The 15,236-nt window shown below is 41.9% G+C and overlaps 33 non-coding genes and 1 pseudogene across 33 annotated transcripts; all 34 read left to right on the top strand.

Annotated features, from left to right (window-relative positions):
• The first annotated feature begins 210 nt into the window (after positions 1-210).
• Positions 211-329, top strand: LOC142480970 (5S ribosomal RNA). Its single transcript, XR_012795450.1, has one exon. It is a non-coding gene; the product is annotated as a 5S ribosomal RNA (ribosomal RNA).
• Positions 330-1,005: 676 nt separating this feature from the next.
• LOC142480029 (5S ribosomal RNA) lies at positions 1,006-1,124 on the top strand. The gene has a single exon (XR_012794690.1). It is a non-coding gene; the product is annotated as a 5S ribosomal RNA (ribosomal RNA).
• Positions 1,125-1,410: 286 nt separating this feature from the next.
• Positions 1,411-1,529, top strand: LOC142480026 (5S ribosomal RNA). The gene has a single exon (XR_012794688.1). It is a non-coding gene; the product is annotated as a 5S ribosomal RNA (ribosomal RNA).
• Positions 1,530-1,815: 286 nt separating this feature from the next.
• Positions 1,816-1,934, top strand: LOC142480025 (5S ribosomal RNA). The gene has a single exon (XR_012794687.1). It is a non-coding gene; the product is annotated as a 5S ribosomal RNA (ribosomal RNA).
• Positions 1,935-2,220: 286 nt separating this feature from the next.
• Positions 2,221-2,339, top strand: LOC142480024 (5S ribosomal RNA). The gene has a single exon (XR_012794686.1). It is a non-coding gene; the product is annotated as a 5S ribosomal RNA (ribosomal RNA).
• A 286-nt stretch (positions 2,340-2,625) lies between these two features.
• LOC142480023 (5S ribosomal RNA) lies at positions 2,626-2,744 on the top strand. The gene has a single exon (XR_012794685.1). It is a non-coding gene; the product is annotated as a 5S ribosomal RNA (ribosomal RNA).
• Positions 2,745-3,030: 286 nt separating this feature from the next.
• LOC142480678 (5S ribosomal RNA) lies at positions 3,031-3,149 on the top strand. Its single transcript, XR_012795171.1, has one exon. It is a non-coding gene; the product is annotated as a 5S ribosomal RNA (ribosomal RNA).
• Positions 3,150-3,435: 286 nt separating this feature from the next.
• On the top strand, positions 3,436-3,554 carry LOC142480969 (5S ribosomal RNA). The gene has a single exon (XR_012795449.1). It is a non-coding gene; the product is annotated as a 5S ribosomal RNA (ribosomal RNA).
• A 286-nt stretch (positions 3,555-3,840) lies between these two features.
• Positions 3,841-3,959, top strand: LOC142480302 (5S ribosomal RNA). Its single transcript, XR_012794953.1, has one exon. It is a non-coding gene; the product is annotated as a 5S ribosomal RNA (ribosomal RNA).
• Positions 3,960-4,245: 286 nt separating this feature from the next.
• LOC142480022 (5S ribosomal RNA) lies at positions 4,246-4,364 on the top strand. The gene has a single exon (XR_012794684.1). It is a non-coding gene; the product is annotated as a 5S ribosomal RNA (ribosomal RNA).
• A 286-nt stretch (positions 4,365-4,650) lies between these two features.
• LOC142480020 (5S ribosomal RNA) lies at positions 4,651-4,769 on the top strand. The gene has a single exon (XR_012794681.1). It is a non-coding gene; the product is annotated as a 5S ribosomal RNA (ribosomal RNA).
• A 286-nt stretch (positions 4,770-5,055) lies between these two features.
• Positions 5,056-5,174, top strand: LOC142480019 (5S ribosomal RNA). The gene has a single exon (XR_012794680.1). It is a non-coding gene; the product is annotated as a 5S ribosomal RNA (ribosomal RNA).
• A 286-nt stretch (positions 5,175-5,460) lies between these two features.
• On the top strand, positions 5,461-5,579 carry LOC142480018 (5S ribosomal RNA). The gene has a single exon (XR_012794679.1). It is a non-coding gene; the product is annotated as a 5S ribosomal RNA (ribosomal RNA).
• A 286-nt stretch (positions 5,580-5,865) lies between these two features.
• Positions 5,866-5,984, top strand: LOC142480017 (5S ribosomal RNA). Its single transcript, XR_012794678.1, has one exon. It is a non-coding gene; the product is annotated as a 5S ribosomal RNA (ribosomal RNA).
• Positions 5,985-6,270: 286 nt separating this feature from the next.
• On the top strand, positions 6,271-6,389 carry LOC142480677 (5S ribosomal RNA). The gene has a single exon (XR_012795170.1). It is a non-coding gene; the product is annotated as a 5S ribosomal RNA (ribosomal RNA).
• A 286-nt stretch (positions 6,390-6,675) lies between these two features.
• LOC142480968 (5S ribosomal RNA) lies at positions 6,676-6,794 on the top strand. Its single transcript, XR_012795448.1, has one exon. It is a non-coding gene; the product is annotated as a 5S ribosomal RNA (ribosomal RNA).
• Positions 6,795-7,080: 286 nt separating this feature from the next.
• On the top strand, positions 7,081-7,199 carry LOC142480301 (5S ribosomal RNA). The gene has a single exon (XR_012794952.1). It is a non-coding gene; the product is annotated as a 5S ribosomal RNA (ribosomal RNA).
• A 286-nt stretch (positions 7,200-7,485) lies between these two features.
• Positions 7,486-7,604, top strand: LOC142480299 (5S ribosomal RNA). Its single transcript, XR_012794950.1, has one exon. It is a non-coding gene; the product is annotated as a 5S ribosomal RNA (ribosomal RNA).
• Positions 7,605-7,890: 286 nt separating this feature from the next.
• LOC142480676 (5S ribosomal RNA) lies at positions 7,891-8,009 on the top strand. Its single transcript, XR_012795169.1, has one exon. It is a non-coding gene; the product is annotated as a 5S ribosomal RNA (ribosomal RNA).
• A 286-nt stretch (positions 8,010-8,295) lies between these two features.
• On the top strand, positions 8,296-8,414 carry LOC142480967 (5S ribosomal RNA). Its single transcript, XR_012795447.1, has one exon. It is a non-coding gene; the product is annotated as a 5S ribosomal RNA (ribosomal RNA).
• A 676-nt stretch (positions 8,415-9,090) lies between these two features.
• Positions 9,091-9,209, top strand: LOC142480015 (5S ribosomal RNA). Its single transcript, XR_012794677.1, has one exon. It is a non-coding gene; the product is annotated as a 5S ribosomal RNA (ribosomal RNA).
• Positions 9,210-9,495: 286 nt separating this feature from the next.
• Positions 9,496-9,614, top strand: LOC142480014 (5S ribosomal RNA). The gene has a single exon (XR_012794676.1). It is a non-coding gene; the product is annotated as a 5S ribosomal RNA (ribosomal RNA).
• A 286-nt stretch (positions 9,615-9,900) lies between these two features.
• On the top strand, positions 9,901-10,019 carry LOC142480013 (5S ribosomal RNA). The gene has a single exon (XR_012794675.1). It is a non-coding gene; the product is annotated as a 5S ribosomal RNA (ribosomal RNA).
• A 286-nt stretch (positions 10,020-10,305) lies between these two features.
• LOC142480012 (5S ribosomal RNA) lies at positions 10,306-10,424 on the top strand. Its single transcript, XR_012794674.1, has one exon. It is a non-coding gene; the product is annotated as a 5S ribosomal RNA (ribosomal RNA).
• A 286-nt stretch (positions 10,425-10,710) lies between these two features.
• On the top strand, positions 10,711-10,829 carry LOC142480418 (5S ribosomal RNA; annotated as a pseudogene).
• Positions 10,830-11,115: 286 nt separating this feature from the next.
• LOC142480965 (5S ribosomal RNA) lies at positions 11,116-11,234 on the top strand. The gene has a single exon (XR_012795445.1). It is a non-coding gene; the product is annotated as a 5S ribosomal RNA (ribosomal RNA).
• Positions 11,235-11,520: 286 nt separating this feature from the next.
• On the top strand, positions 11,521-11,639 carry LOC142480675 (5S ribosomal RNA). Its single transcript, XR_012795168.1, has one exon. It is a non-coding gene; the product is annotated as a 5S ribosomal RNA (ribosomal RNA).
• A 286-nt stretch (positions 11,640-11,925) lies between these two features.
• Positions 11,926-12,044, top strand: LOC142480207 (5S ribosomal RNA). Its single transcript, XR_012794862.1, has one exon. It is a non-coding gene; the product is annotated as a 5S ribosomal RNA (ribosomal RNA).
• Positions 12,045-12,330: 286 nt separating this feature from the next.
• LOC142480674 (5S ribosomal RNA) lies at positions 12,331-12,449 on the top strand. Its single transcript, XR_012795167.1, has one exon. It is a non-coding gene; the product is annotated as a 5S ribosomal RNA (ribosomal RNA).
• A 286-nt stretch (positions 12,450-12,735) lies between these two features.
• Positions 12,736-12,854, top strand: LOC142480964 (5S ribosomal RNA). Its single transcript, XR_012795444.1, has one exon. It is a non-coding gene; the product is annotated as a 5S ribosomal RNA (ribosomal RNA).
• A 676-nt stretch (positions 12,855-13,530) lies between these two features.
• On the top strand, positions 13,531-13,649 carry LOC142480011 (5S ribosomal RNA). Its single transcript, XR_012794673.1, has one exon. It is a non-coding gene; the product is annotated as a 5S ribosomal RNA (ribosomal RNA).
• A 286-nt stretch (positions 13,650-13,935) lies between these two features.
• LOC142480010 (5S ribosomal RNA) lies at positions 13,936-14,054 on the top strand. The gene has a single exon (XR_012794672.1). It is a non-coding gene; the product is annotated as a 5S ribosomal RNA (ribosomal RNA).
• A 286-nt stretch (positions 14,055-14,340) lies between these two features.
• Positions 14,341-14,459, top strand: LOC142480673 (5S ribosomal RNA). The gene has a single exon (XR_012795166.1). It is a non-coding gene; the product is annotated as a 5S ribosomal RNA (ribosomal RNA).
• Positions 14,460-14,745: 286 nt separating this feature from the next.
• LOC142480963 (5S ribosomal RNA) lies at positions 14,746-14,864 on the top strand. Its single transcript, XR_012795443.1, has one exon. It is a non-coding gene; the product is annotated as a 5S ribosomal RNA (ribosomal RNA).
• The last annotated feature ends 372 nt before the right edge of the window (positions 14,865-15,236 follow it).

Here is a 15,236-nt window from a genome sequence, read left to right as displayed (position 1 = left end):
CTTTTTTCCCGCAGTGGCAAAGAAATATATCGTTTTTTCCTCAGAAAGTTCAACACAATGCAACCTTCCAAAATAGAATTCTGACATCAAGAATTCCGTCTATAGTACATTTGAGTGCACCTGTCATTTTCTCAGTCTCTGTGTATGCATGGAGCAAGATATAGGCTCATGGATTTAAGAATGAGAGGATATCATGAGACAGCAATCTCCACCTACGGCCATACTACCTTGAAAGCGCCCGATCCCGTCAGATCTCGGAAGCTAAGCAGGGTGAGGCTTGATTAGTACTGGGTTGGGAGACTGCCTGGGAATACCAGGTGCTGTAGGGGTTTTTATTTTTCGCTTCCCTAATGAAAATATACATGGCATTCCTCGCAGCAAATGAAAATGTTTCATTTCTTGCTACTTTTTTCCCGGAGTGGCAAAGAAATATATTGTTTTTTCCTCTGAAAGTTCAACACAATGCAACCTTCCAAAATAGAATTCTGACATCAAGAATTCCGTCTATAGTATATTTGAGTGCACCTGTCATTTTCTCAGTCTCTGATTTAATTTCTCCATTTAAGGTAATTCTTCAAGAATGTATTTTTTTAACGGTCACAATAATACACTTATGCCTCCCATGTCATTTAGAAATATATCATACAGGCCTCAGAACACTCAGCATGTTATATGGTGAGCTTGTGGCTCACAGAGTTGGGGTGTGCAGTATTCAAGCTGATACTTGGAAGAGATAGTGAGTTCAAATCCAAACAGGAGGAGGTTGAATATAGGCACCTCTGAAATTTTTTACTACTTTTTTCCCGCAGTGGCAAAGAAATCTATCGTTTTTTCCTCTGAAAGTTCAACACAATGCAACCTTCCAAAATAGAATTCTGACATCAAGAATTCCGTCTATAGTACATTTGAGTGCACCTGTCATTTTCTCAGTCTCTGTGTATGCATGGAGCAAGATATAGGCTCATGGATTTAAGAATGAGAGGATATCATGAGACAGCAATCTCCACCTACGGCCATACTACCTTGACAGCGCCCGATCCCGTCAGATCTCGGAAGCTAAGCAGGGTGAGGCTTGATTAGTACTGGGTTGGGAGACTGCCTGGGAATACCAGGTGCTGTAGGGGTTTTTATTTTTCGCTTCCCTAATGAAAATATACATGGCATTCCTCGCAGCAAATGAAAATGTTTCATTTCTTGCTACTTTTTTCCCGCAGTGGCAAAGAAATCTATCGTTTTTTCCTCTGAAAGTTCAACACAATGCAACCTTCCAAAATAGAATTCTGACATCAAGAATTCCGTCTATAGTACATTTGAGTGCACCTGTCATTTTCTCAGTCTCTGTGTATGCATGGAGCAAGATATAGGCTCATGGATTTAAGAATGAGAGGATATCATGAGACAGCAATCTCCACCTACGGCCATACTACCTTGACAGCGCCCGATCCCGTCAGATCTCGGAAGCTAAGCAGGGTGAGGCTTGATTAGTACTGGGTTGGGAGACTGCCTGGGAATACCAGGTGCTGTAGGGGTTTTTATTTTTCGCTTCCCTAATGAAAATATACATGGCATTCCTCGCAGCAAATGAAAATGTTTCATTTCTTGCTACTTTTTTCCCGCAGTGGCAAAGAAATATATCGTTTTTTCCTCTGAAAGTTCAACACAATGCAACCTTCCAAAATAGAATTCTGACATCAAGAATTCCGTCTATAGTACATTTGAGTGCACCTGTCATTTTCTCAGTCTCTGTGTATGCATGGAGCAAGATATAGGCTCATGGATTTAAGAATGAGAGGATATCATGAGACAGCAATCTCCACCTACGGCCATACTACCTTGACAGCGCCCGATCCCGTCAGATCTCGGAAGCTAAGCAGGGTGAGGCTTGATTAGTACTGGGTTGGGAGACTGCCTGGGAATACCAGGTGCTGTAGGGGTTTTTATTTTTCGCTTCCCTAATGAAAATATACATGGCATTCCTCGCAGCAAATGAAAATGTTTCATTTCTTGCTACTTTTTTCCCGCAGTGGCAAAGAAATATATCGTTTTTTCCTCTGAAAGTTCAACACAATGCAACCTTCCAAAATAGAATTCTGACATCAAGAATTCCGTCTATAGTACATTTGAGTGCACCTGTCATTTTCTCAGTCTCTGTGTATGCATGGAGCAAGATATAGGCTCATGGATTTAAGAATGAGAGGATATCATGAGACAGCAATCTCCACCTACGGCCATACTACCTTGACAGCGCCCGATCCCGTCAGATCTCGGAAGCTAAGCAGGGTGAGGCTTGATTAGTACTGGGTTGGGAGACTGCCTGGGAATACCAGGTGCTGTAGGGGTTTTTATTTTTCGCTTCCCTAATGAAAATATACATGGCATTCCTCGCAGCAAATGAAAATGTTTCATTTCTTGCTACTTTTTTCCCGCAGTGGCAAAGAAATATATCGTTTTTTCCTCTGAAAGTTCAACACAATGCAACCTTCCAAAATAGAATTCTGACATCAAGAATTCCGTCTATAGTACATTTGAGTGCACCTGTCATTTTCTCAGTCTCTGTGTATGCATGGAGCAAGATATAGGCTCATGGATTTAAGAATGAGAGGATATCATGAGACAGCAATCTCCACCTACGGCCATACTACCTTGACAGCGCCCGATCCCGTCAGATCTCGGAAGCTAAGCAGGGTGAGGCTTGATTAGTACTGGGTTGGGAGACTGCCTGGGAATACCAGGTGCTGTAGGGGTTTTTATTTTTCGCTTCCCTAATGAAAATATACATGGCATTCCTCGCAGCAAATGAAAATGTTTCATTTCTTGCTACTTTTTTCCCGCAGTGGCAAAGAAATATATCGTTTTTTCCTCTGAAAGTTCAACACAATGCAACCTTCCAAAATAGAATTCTGACATCAAGAATTCCGTCTATAGTACATTTGAGTGCACCTGTCATTTTCTCAGTCTCTGTGTATGCATGGAGCAAGATATAGGCTCATGGATTTAAGAATGAGAGGATATCATGAGACAGCAATCTCCACCTACGGCCATACTACCTTGAAAGCGCCCGATCCCGTCAGATCTCGGAAGCTAAGCAGGGTGAGGCTTGATTAGTACTGGGTTGGGAGACTGCCTGGGAATACCAGGTGCTGTGGGTGTTTTTATTTTTTGCTTCCCTAATGAAAATATACATGGCATTCCTTGCAGCAAATGAAAATGTTTCATTTTTTACTACTTTTTTCCCGCAGTGGCAAAGAAATCTATCGTTTTTTCCTCAGAAAGTTCAACACAATGCAACCTTCCAAAATAGAATTCTGACATCAAGAATTCCGTCTATAGTACATTTGAGTGCACCTGTCATTTTCTCAGTCTCTGTGTATGCATGGAGCAAGATATAGGCTCATGGATTTAAGAATGAGAGGATATCATGAGACAGCAATCTCCACCTACGGCCATACTACCTTGAAAGCGCCCGATCCCGTCAGATCTCGGAAGCTAAGCAGGGTGAGGCTTGATTAGTACTGGGTTGGGAGACTGCCTGGGAATACCAGGTGCTGTAGGGGTTTTTATTTTTCGCTTCCCTAATGAAAATATACATGGCATTCCTCGCAGCAAATGAAAATGTTTCATTTCTTGCTACTTTTTTCCCGCAGTGGCAAAGAAATATATCGTTTTTTCCTCTGAAAGTTCAACACAATGCAACCTTCCAAAATAGAATTCTGACATCAAGAATTCCGTCTATAGTACATTTGAGTGCACCTGTCATTTTCTCAGTCTCTGTGTATGCATGGAGCAAGATATAGGCTCATGGATTTAAGAATGAGAGGATATCATGAGACAGCAATCTCCACCTACGGCCATACTACCTTGACAGCGCCCGATCCCGTCAGATCTCGGAAGCTAAGCAGGGTGAGGCTTGATTAGTACTGGGTTGGGAGACTGCCTCGGAATACCAGGTGCTGTAGGGGTTTTTATTTTTCGCTTCCCTAATGAAAATATACATGGCATTCCTCGCAGCAAATGAAAATGTTTCATTTCTTGCTACTTTTTTCCCGCAGTGGCAAAGAAATATATCGTTTTTTCCTCTGAAAGTTCAACACAATGCAACCTTCCAAAATAGAATTCTGACATCAAGAATTCCGTCTATAGTACATTTGAGTGCACCTGTCATTTTCTCAGTCTCTGTGTATGCATGGAGCAAGATATAGGCTCATGGATTTAAGAATGAGAGGATATCATGAGACAGCAATCTCCACCTACGGCCATACTACCTTGACAGCGCCCGATCCCGTCAGATCTCGGAAGCTAAGCAGGGTGAGGCTTGATTAGTACTGGGTTGGGAGACTGCCTGGGAATACCAGGTGCTGTAGGGGTTTTTATTTTTCGCTTCCCTAATGAAAATATACATGGCATTCCTCGCAGCAAATGAAAATGTTTCATTTCTTGCTACTTTTTTCCCGCAGTGGCAAAGAAATATATCGTTTTTTCCTCTGAAAGTTCAACACAATGCAACCTTCCAAAATAGAATTCTGACATCAAGAATTCCGTCTATAGTACATTTGAGTGCACCTGTCATTTTCTCAGTCTCTGTGTATGCATGGAGCAAGATATAGGCTCATGGATTTAAGAATGAGAGGATATCATGAGACAGCAATCTCCACCTACGGCCATACTACCTTGACAGCGCCCGATCCCGTCAGATCTCGGAAGCTAAGCAGGGTGAGGCTTGATTAGTACTGGGTTGGGAGACTGCCTGGGAATACCAGGTGCTGTAGGGGTTTTTATTTTTCGCTTCCCTAATGAAAATATACATGGCATTCCTCGCAGCAAATGAAAATGTTTCATTTCTTGCTACTTTTTTCCCGCAGTGGCAAAGAAATATATCGTTTTTTCCTCTGAAAGTTCAACACAATGCAACCTTCCAAAATAGAATTCTGACATCAAGAATTCCGTCTATAGTACATTTGAGTGCACCTGTCATTTTCTCAGTCTCTGTGTATGCATGGAGCAAGATATAGGCTCATGGATTTAAGAATGAGAGGATATCATGAGACAGCAATCTCCACCTACGGCCATACTACCTTGACAGCGCCCGATCCCGTCAGATCTCGGAAGCTAAGCAGGGTGAGGCTTGATTAGTACTGGGTTGGGAGACTGCCTGGGAATACCAGGTGCTGTAGGGGTTTTTATTTTTCGCTTCCCTAATGAAAATATACATGGCATTCCTCGCAGCAAATGAAAATGTTTCATTTCTTGCTACTTTTTTCCCGCAGTGGCAAAGAAATATATCGTTTTTTCCTCTGAAAGTTCAACACAATGCAACCTTCCAAAATAGAATTCTGACATCAAGAATTCCGTCTATAGTACATTTGAGTGCACCTGTCATTTTCTCAGTCTCTGTGTATGCATGGAGCAAGATATAGGCTCATGGATTTAAGAATGAGAGGATATCATGAGACAGCAATCTCCACCTACGGCCATACTACCTTGACAGCGCCCGATCCCGTCAGATCTCGGAAGCTAAGCAGGGTGAGGCTTGATTAGTACTGGGTTGGGAGACTGCCTGGGAATACCAGGTGCTGTAGGGGTTTTTATTTTTCGCTTCCCTAATGAAAATATACATGGCATTCCTCGCAGCAAATGAAAATGTTTCATTTCTTGCTACTTTTTTCCCGCAGTGGCAAAGAAATATATCGTTTTTTCCTCTGAAAGTTCAACACAATGCAACCTTCCAAAATAGAATTCTGACATCAAGAATTCCGTCTATAGTACATTTGAGTGCACCTGTCATTTTCTCAGTCTCTGTGTATGCATGGAGCAAGATATAGGCTCATGGATTTAAGAATGAGAGGATATCATGAGACAGCAATCTCCACCTACGGCCATACTACCTTGACAGCGCCCGATCCCGTCAGATCTCGGAAGCTAAGCAGGGTGAGGCTTGATTAGTACTGGGTTGGGAGACTGCCTGGGAATACCAGGTGCTGTAGGGGTTTTTATTTTTCGCTTCCCTAATGAAAATATACATGGCATTCCTCGCAGCAAATGAAAATGTTTCATTTCTTGCTACTTTTTTCCCGCAGTGGCAAAGAAATATATCGTTTTTTCCTCTGAAAGTTCAACACAATGCAACCTTCCAAAATAGAATTCTGACATCAAGAATTCCGTCTATAGTACATTTGAGTGCACCTGTCATTTTCTCAGTCTCTGTGTATGCATGGAGCAAGATATAGGCTCATGGATTTAAGAATGAGAGGATATCATGAGACAGCAATCTCCACCTACGGCCATACTACCTTGAAAGCGCCCGATCCCGTCAGATCTCGGAAGCTAAGCAGGGTGAGGCTTGATTAGTACTGGGTTGGGAGACTGCCTGGGAATACCAGGTGCTGTGGGTGTTTTTATTTTTTGCTTCCCTAATGAAAATATACATGGCATTCCTTGCAGCAAATGAAAATGTTTCATTTTTTACTACTTTTTTCCCGCAGTGGCAAAGAAATCTATCGTTTTTTCCTCAGAAAGTTCAACACAATGCAACCTTCCAAAATAGAATTCTGACATCAAGAATTCCGTCTATAGTACATTTGAGTGCACCTGTCATTTTCTCAGTCTCTGTGTATGCATGGAGCAAGATATAGGCTCATGGATTTAAGAATGAGAGGATATCATGAGACAGCAATCTCCACCTACGGCCATACTACCTTGAAAGCGCCCGATCCCGTCAGATCTCGGAAGCTAAGCAGGGTGAGGCTTGATTAGTACTGGGTTGGGAGACTGCCTGGGAATACCAGGTGCTGTAGGGGTTTTTATTTTTCGCTTCCCTAATGAAAATATACATGGCATTCCTCGCAGCAAATGAAAATGTTTCATTTCTTGCTACTTTTTTCCCGCAGTGGCAAAGAAATATATCGTTTTTTCCTCTGAAAGTTCAACACAATGCAACCTTCCAAAATAGAATTCTGACATCAAGAATTCCGTCTATAGTACATTTGAGTGCACCTGTCATTTTCTCAGTCTCTGTGTATGCATGGAGCAAGATATAGGCTCATGGATTTAAGAATGAGAGGATATCATGAGACAGCAATCTCCACCTACGGCCATACTACCTTGACAGCGCCCGATCCCGTCAGATCTCGGAAGCTAAGCAGGGTGAGGCTTGATTAGTACTGGGTTGGGAGACTGCCTCGGAATACCAGGTGCTGTAGGGGTTTTTATTTTTCGCTTCCCTAATGAAAATATACATGGCATTCCTCGCAGCAAATGAAAATGTTTCATTTCTTGCTACTTTTTTCCCGCAGTGGCAAAGAAATATATCGTTTTTTCCTCTGAAAGTTCAACACAATGCAACCTTCCAAAATAGAATTCTGACATCAAGAATTCCGTCTATAGTACATTTGAGTGCACCTGTCATTTTCTCAGTCTCTGTGTATGCATGGAGCAAGATATAGGCTCATGGATTTAAGAATGAGAGGATATCATGAGACAGCAATCTCCACCTACGGCCATACTACCTTGACAGCGCCCGATCCCGTCAGATCTCGGAAGCTAAGCAGGGTGAGGCTTGATTAGTACTGGGTTGGGAGACTGCCTCGGAATACCAGGTGCTGTAGGGGTTTTTATTTTTCGCTTCCCTAATGAAAATATACATGGCATTCCTCGCAGCAAATGAAAATGTTTCATTTCTTGCTACTTTTTTCCCGCAGTGGCAAAGAAATATATCGTTTTTTCCTCTGAAAGTTCAACACAATGCAACCTTCCAAAATAGAATTCTGACATCAAGAATTCCGTCTATAGTACATTTGAGTGCACCTGTCATTTTCTCAGTCTCTGTGTATGCATGGAGCAAGATATAGGCTCATGGATTTAAGAATGAGAGGATATCATGAGACAGCAATCTCCACCTACGGCCATACTACCTTGAAAGCGCCCGATCCCGTCAGATCTCGGAAGCTAAGCAGGGTGAGGCTTGATTAGTACTGGGTTGGGAGACTGCCTGGGAATACCAGGTGCTGTGGGTGTTTTTATTTTTTGCTTCCCTAATGAAAATATACATGGCATTCCTTGCAGCAAATGAAAATGTTTCATTTTTTACTACTTTTTTCCCGCAGTGGCAAAGAAATATATCGTTTTTTCCTCAGAAAGTTCAACACAATGCAACCTTCCAAAATAGAATTCTGACATCAAGAATTCCGTCTATAGTACATTTGAGTGCACCTGTCATTTTCTCAGTCTCTGTGTATGCATGGAGCAAGATATAGGCTCATGGATTTAAGAATGAGAGGATATCATGAGACAGCAATCTCCACCTACGGCCATACTACCTTGAAAGCGCCCGATCCCGTCAGATCTCGGAAGCTAAGCAGGGTGAGGCTTGATTAGTACTGGGTTGGGAGACTGCCTGGGAATACCAGGTGCTGTAGGGGTTTTTATTTTTCGCTTCCCTAATGAAAATATACATGGCATTCCTCGCAGCAAATGAAAATGTTTCATTTCTTGCTACTTTTTTCCCGGAGTGGCAAAGAAATATATTGTTTTTTCCTCTGAAAGTTCAACACAATGCAACCTTCCAAAATAGAATTCTGACATCAAGAATTCCGTCTATAGTATATTTGAGTGCACCTGTCATTTTCTCAGTCTCTGATTTAATTTCTCCATTTAAGGTAATTCTTCAAGAATGTATTTTTTTAACGGTCACAATAATACACTTATGCCTCCCATGTCATTTAGAAATATATCATACAGGCCTCAGAACACTCAGCATGTTATATGGTGAGCTTGTGGCTCACAGAGTTGGGGTGTGCAGTATTCAAGCTGATACTTGGAAGAGATAGTGAGTTCAAATCCAAACAGGAGGAGGTTGAATATAGGCACCTCTGAAATTTTTTACTACTTTTTTCCCGCAGTGGCAAAGAAATCTATCGTTTTTTCCTCTGAAAGTTCAACACAATGCAACCTTCCAAAATAGAATTCTGACATCAAGAATTCCGTCTATAGTACATTTGAGTGCACCTGTCATTTTCTCAGTCTCTGTGTATGCATGGAGCAAGATATAGGCTCATGGATTTAAGAATGAGAGGATATCATGAGACAGCAATCTCCACCTACGGCCATACTACCTTGACAGCGCCCGATCCCGTCAGATCTCGGAAGCTAAGCAGGGTGAGGCTTGATTAGTACTGGGTTGGGAGACTGCCTGGGAATACCAGGTGCTGTAGGGGTTTTTATTTTTCGCTTCCCTAATGAAAATATACATGGCATTCCTCGCAGCAAATGAAAATGTTTCATTTCTTGCTACTTTTTTCCCGCAGTGGCAAAGAAATCTATCGTTTTTTCCTCTGAAAGTTCAACACAATGCAACCTTCCAAAATAGAATTCTGACATCAAGAATTCCGTCTATAGTACATTTGAGTGCACCTGTCATTTTCTCAGTCTCTGTGTATGCATGGAGCAAGATATAGGCTCATGGATTTAAGAATGAGAGGATATCATGAGACAGCAATCTCCACCTACGGCCATACTACCTTGACAGCGCCCGATCCCGTCAGATCTCGGAAGCTAAGCAGGGTGAGGCTTGATTAGTACTGGGTTGGGAGACTGCCTGGGAATACCAGGTGCTGTAGGGGTTTTTATTTTTCGCTTCCCTAATGAAAATATACATGGCATTCCTCGCAGCAAATGAAAATGTTTCATTTCTTGCTACTTTTTTCCCGCAGTGGCAAAGAAATATATCGTTTTTTCCTCTGAAAGTTCAACACAATGCAACCTTCCAAAATAGAATTCTGACATCAAGAATTCCGTCTATAGTACATTTGAGTGCACCTGTCATTTTCTCAGTCTCTGTGTATGCATGGAGCAAGATATAGGCTCATGGATTTAAGAATGAGAGGATATCATGAGACAGCAATCTCCACCTACGGCCATACTACCTTGACAGCGCCCGATCCCGTCAGATCTCGGAAGCTAAGCAGGGTGAGGCTTGATTAGTACTGGGTTGGGAGACTGCCTGGGAATACCAGGTGCTGTAGGGGTTTTTATTTTTCGCTTCCCTAATGAAAATATACATGGCATTCCTCGCAGCAAATGAAAATGTTTCATTTCTTGCTACTTTTTTCCCGCAGTGGCAAAGAAATATATCGTTTTTTCCTCTGAAAGTTCAACACAATGCAACCTTCCAAAATAGAATTCTGACATCAAGAATTCCGTCTATAGTACATTTGAGTGCACCTGTCATTTTCTCAGTCTCTGTGTATGCATGGAGCAAGATATAGGCTCATGGATTTAAGAATGAGAGGATATCATGAGACAGCAATCTCCACCTACGGCCATACTACCTTGACAGCGCCCGATCCCGTCAGATCTCGGAAGCTAAGCAGGGTGAGGCTTGATTAGTACTGGGTTGGGAGACTGCCTGGGAATACCAGGTGCTGTAGGGGTTTTTATTTTTCGCTTCCCTAATGAAAATATACATGGCATTCCTCGCAGCAAATGAAAATGTTTCATTTCTTGCTACTTTTTTCCCGCAGTGGCAAAGAAATCTATCGTTTTTTCCTCTGAAAGTTCAACACAATGCAACCTTCCAAAATAGAATTCTGACATCAAGAATTCCGTCTATAGTACATTTGAGTGCACCTGTCATTTTCTCAGTCTCTGTGTATGCATGGAGCAAGATATAGGCTCATGGATTTAAGAATGAGAGGATATCATGAGACAGCAATCTCCACCTACGGCCATACTACCTTGAAAGCGCCAGATCCTGTCAGATCTCGGAAGCTAAGCAGGGTGAGGCTTGATTAGTACTGGGTTGGGAGACTGCCTGGGAATACCAGGTGCTGTGGGTGTTTTTATTTTTTGCTTCCCTAATGAAAATATACATGGCATTCCTTGCAGCAAATGAAAATGTTTCATTTTTTACTACTTTTTTCCCGCAGTGGCAAAGAAATCTATCGTTTTTTCCTCAGAAAGTTCAACACAATGCAACCTTCCAAAATAGAATTCTGACATCAAGAATTCCGTCTATAGTACATTTGAGTGCACCTGTCATTTTCTCAGTCTCTGTGTATGCATGGAGCAAGATATAGGCTCATGGATTTAAGAATGAGAGGATATCATGAGACAGCAATCTCCACCTACGGCCATACTACCTTGAAAGCGCCCGATCCCGTCAGATCTCGGAAGCTAAGCAGGGTGAGGCTTGATTAGTACTGGGTTGGGAGACTGCCTGGGAATACCAGGTGCTGTAGGGGTTTTTATTTTTCGCTTCCCTAATGAAAATATACATGGCATTCCTCGCAGCAAATGAAAATGTTTCATTTCTTGCTACTTTTTTCCCGCAGTGGCAAAGAAATATATCGTTTTTTCCTCTGAAAGTTCAACACAATGCAACCTTCCAAAATAGAATTCTGACATCAAGAATTCCGTCTATAGTACATTTGAGTGCACCTGTCATTTTCTCAGTCTCTGTGTATGCATGGAGCAAGATATAGGCTCATGGATTTAAGAATGAGAGGATATCATGAGACAGCAATCTCCACCTACGGCCATACTACCTTGAAAGCGCCCGATCCCGTCAGATCTCGGAAGCTAAGCAGGGTGAGGCTTGATTAGTACTGGGTTGGGAGACTGCCTGGGAATACCAGGTGCTGTGGGTGTTTTTATTTTTTGCTTCCCTAATGAAAATATACATGGCATTCCTTGCAGCAAATGAAAATGTTTCATTTTTTACTACTTTTTTCCCGCAGTGGCAAAGAAATATATCGTTTTTTCCTCTGAAAGTTCAACACAATGCAACCTTCCAAAATAGAATTCTGACATCAAGAATTCCGTCTATAGTACATTTGAGTGCACCTGTCATTTTCTCAGTCTCTGTGTATGCATGGAGCAAGATATAGGCTCATGGATTTAAGAATGAGAGGATATCATGAGACAGCAATCTCCACCTACGGCCATACTACCTTGAAAGCGCCCGATCCCGTCAGATCTCGGATGCTAAGCAGGGTGAGGCTTGATTAGTACTGGGTTGGGAGACTGCCTGGGAATACCAGGTGCTGTAGGGGTTTTTATTTTTCGCTTCCCTAATGAAAATATACATGGCATTCCTCGCAGCAAATGAAAATGTTTCATTTCTTGCTACTTTTTTCCCGCAGTGGCAAAGAAATATATCGTTTTTTCCTCTGAAAGTTCAACACAATGCAACCTTCCAAAATAGAATTCTGACATCAAGAATTCCGTCTATAGTACATTTGAGTGCACCTGTCATTTTCTCAGTCTCTGTGTATGCATGGAGCAAGATATAGGCTCATGGATTTAAGAATGAGAGGATATCATGAGACAGCAATCTCCACCTACGGCCATACTACCTTGAAAGCGCCCGATCCCGTCAGATCTCGGAAGCTAAGCAGGGTGAGGCTTGATTAGTACTGGGTTGGGAGACTGCCTGGGAATACCAGGTGCTGTGGGTGTTTTTATTTTTTGCTTCCCTAATGAAAATATACATGGCATTCCTTGCAGCAAATGAAAATGTTTCATTTTTTACTACTTTTTTCCCGCAGTGGCAAAGAAATATATCGTTTTTTCCTCAGAAAGTTCAACACAATGCAACCTTCCAAAATAGAATTCTGACATCAAGAATTCCGTCTATAGTACATTTGAGTGCACCTGTCATTTTCTCAGTCTCTGTGTATGCATGGAGCAAGATATAGGCTCATGGATTTAAGAATGAGAGGATATCATGAGACAGCAATCTCCACCTACGGCCATACTACCTTGAAAGCGCCCGATCCCGTCAGATCTCGGAAGCTAAGCAGGGTGAGGCTTGATTAGTACTGGGTTGGGAGACTGCCTGGGAATACCAGGTGCTGTAGGGGTTTTTATTTTTCGCTTCCCTAATGAAAATATACATGGCATTCCTCGCAGCAAATGAAAATGTTTCATTTCTTGCTACTTTTTTCCCGGAGTGGCAAAGAAATATATTGTTTTTTCCTCTGAAAGTTCAACACAATGCAACCTTCCAAAATAGAATTCTGACATCAAGAATTCCGTCTATAGTATATTTGAGTGCACCTGTCATTTTCTCAGTCTCTGATTTAATTTCTCCATTTAAGGTAATTCTTCAAGAATGTATTTTTTTAACGGTCACAATAATACACTTATGCCTCCCATGTCATTTAGAAATATATCATACAGGCCTCAGAACACTCAGCATGTTAAATGGTGAGCTTGTGGCTCACAGAGTTGGGGTGTGCAGTGTTCAAGCTGATACTTGGAAGAGATAGTGAGTTCAAATCCAAACAGGAGGAGGTTGAATATAGGCACCTCTGAAATTTTTTACTACTTTTTTCCCGCAGTGGCAAAGAAATCTATCGTTTTTTCCTCTGAAAGTTCAACACAATGCAACCTTCCAAAATAGAATTCTGACATCAAGAATTCCGTCTATAGTACATTTGAGTGCACCTGTCATTTTCTCAGTCTCTGTGTATGCATGGAGCAAGATATAGGCTCATGGATTTAAGAATGAGAGGATATCATGAGACAGCAACCTCCACCTACGGCCATACTACCTTGACAGCGCCCGATCCCGTCAGATCTCGGAAGCTAAGCAGGGTGAGGCTTGATTAGTACTGGGTTGGGAGACTGCCTGGGAATACCAGGTGCTGTAGGGGTTTTTATTTTTCGCTTCCCTAATGAAAATATACATGGCATTCCTCGCAGCAAATGAAAATGTTTCATTTCTTGCTACTTTTTTCCCGCAGTGGCAAAGAAATCTATCGTTTTTTCCTCTGAAAGTTCAACACAATGCAACCTTCCAAAATAGAATTCTGACATCAAGAATTCCGTCTATAGTACATTTGAGTGCACCTGTCATTTTCTCAGTCTCTGTGTATGCATGGAGCAAGATATAGGCTCATGGATTTAAGAATGAGAGGATATCATGAGACAGCAATCTCCACCTACGGCCATACTACCTTGACAGCGCCCGATCCCGTCAGATCTCGGAAGCTAAGCAGGGTGAGGCTTGATTAGTACTGGGTTGGGAGACTGCCTGGGAATACCAGGTGCTGTAGGGGTTTTTATTTTTCGCTTCCCTAATGAAAATATACATGGCATTCCTCGCAGCAAATGAAAATGTTTCATTTCTTGCTACTTTTTTCCCGCAGTGGCAAAGAAATATATCGTTTTTTCCTCTGAAAGTTCAACACAATGCAACCTTCCAAAATAGAATTCTGACATCAAGAATTCCGTCTATAGTACATTTGAGTGCACCTGTCATTTTCTCAGTCTCTGTGTATGCATGGAGCAAGATATAGGCTCATGGATTTAAGAATGAGAGGATATCATGAGACAGCAATCTCCACCTACGGCCATACTACCTTGAAAGCGCCCGATCCCGTCAGATCTCGGAAGCTAAGCAGGGTGAGGCTTGATTAGTACTGGGTTGGGAGACTGCCTGGGAATACCAGGTGCTGTGGGTGTTTTTATTTTTTGCTTCCCTAATGAAAATATACATGGCATTCCTTGCAGCAAATGAAAATGTTTCATTTTTTACTACTTTTTTCCCGCAGTGGCAAAGAAATATATCGTTTTTTCCTCAGAAAGTTCAACACAATGCAACCTTCCAAAATAGAATTCTGACATCAAGAATTCCGTCTATAGTACATTTGAGTGCACCTGTCATTTTCTCAGTCTCTGTGTATGCATGGAGCAAGATATAGGCTCATGGATTTAAGAATGAGAGGATATCATGAGACAGCAATCTCCACCTACGGCCATACTACCTTGAAAGCGCCCGATCCCGTCAGATCTCGGAAGCTAAGCAGGGTGAGGCTTGATTAGTACTGGGTTGGGAGACTGCCTGGGAATACCAGGTGCTGTAGGGGTTTTTATTTTTCGCTTCCCTAATGAAAATATACATGGCATTCCTCGCAGCAAATGAAAATGTTTCATTTCTTGCTACTTTTTTCCCGGAGTGGCAAAGAAATATATTGTTTTTTCCTCTGAAAGTTCAACACAATGCAACCTTCCAAAATAGAATTCTGACATCAAGAATTCCGTCTATAGTATATTTGAGTGCACCTGTCATTTTCTCAGTCTCTGATTTAATTTCTCCATTTAAGGTAATTCTTCAAGAATGTATTTTTTTAACGGTCACAATAATACACTTATGCCTCCCATGTCATTTAGAAATATATCATACAGGCCTCAGAACACTCAGCATGTTATATGGTGAGCTTGTGGCTCACAGAGTTGGG

This window comes from Ascaphus truei, unplaced genomic scaffold, assembly GCF_040206685.1.
Source record: "Ascaphus truei isolate aAscTru1 unplaced genomic scaffold, aAscTru1.hap1 HAP1_SCAFFOLD_242, whole genome shotgun sequence".
In the NCBI taxonomy this organism is placed as follows: domain Eukaryota; kingdom Metazoa; phylum Chordata; class Amphibia; order Anura; family Ascaphidae; genus Ascaphus; species Ascaphus truei.
The sequence above is the reverse complement of the archived record's forward strand: the minus strand, read 5'-3'. Positions and strand labels throughout refer to the sequence as shown.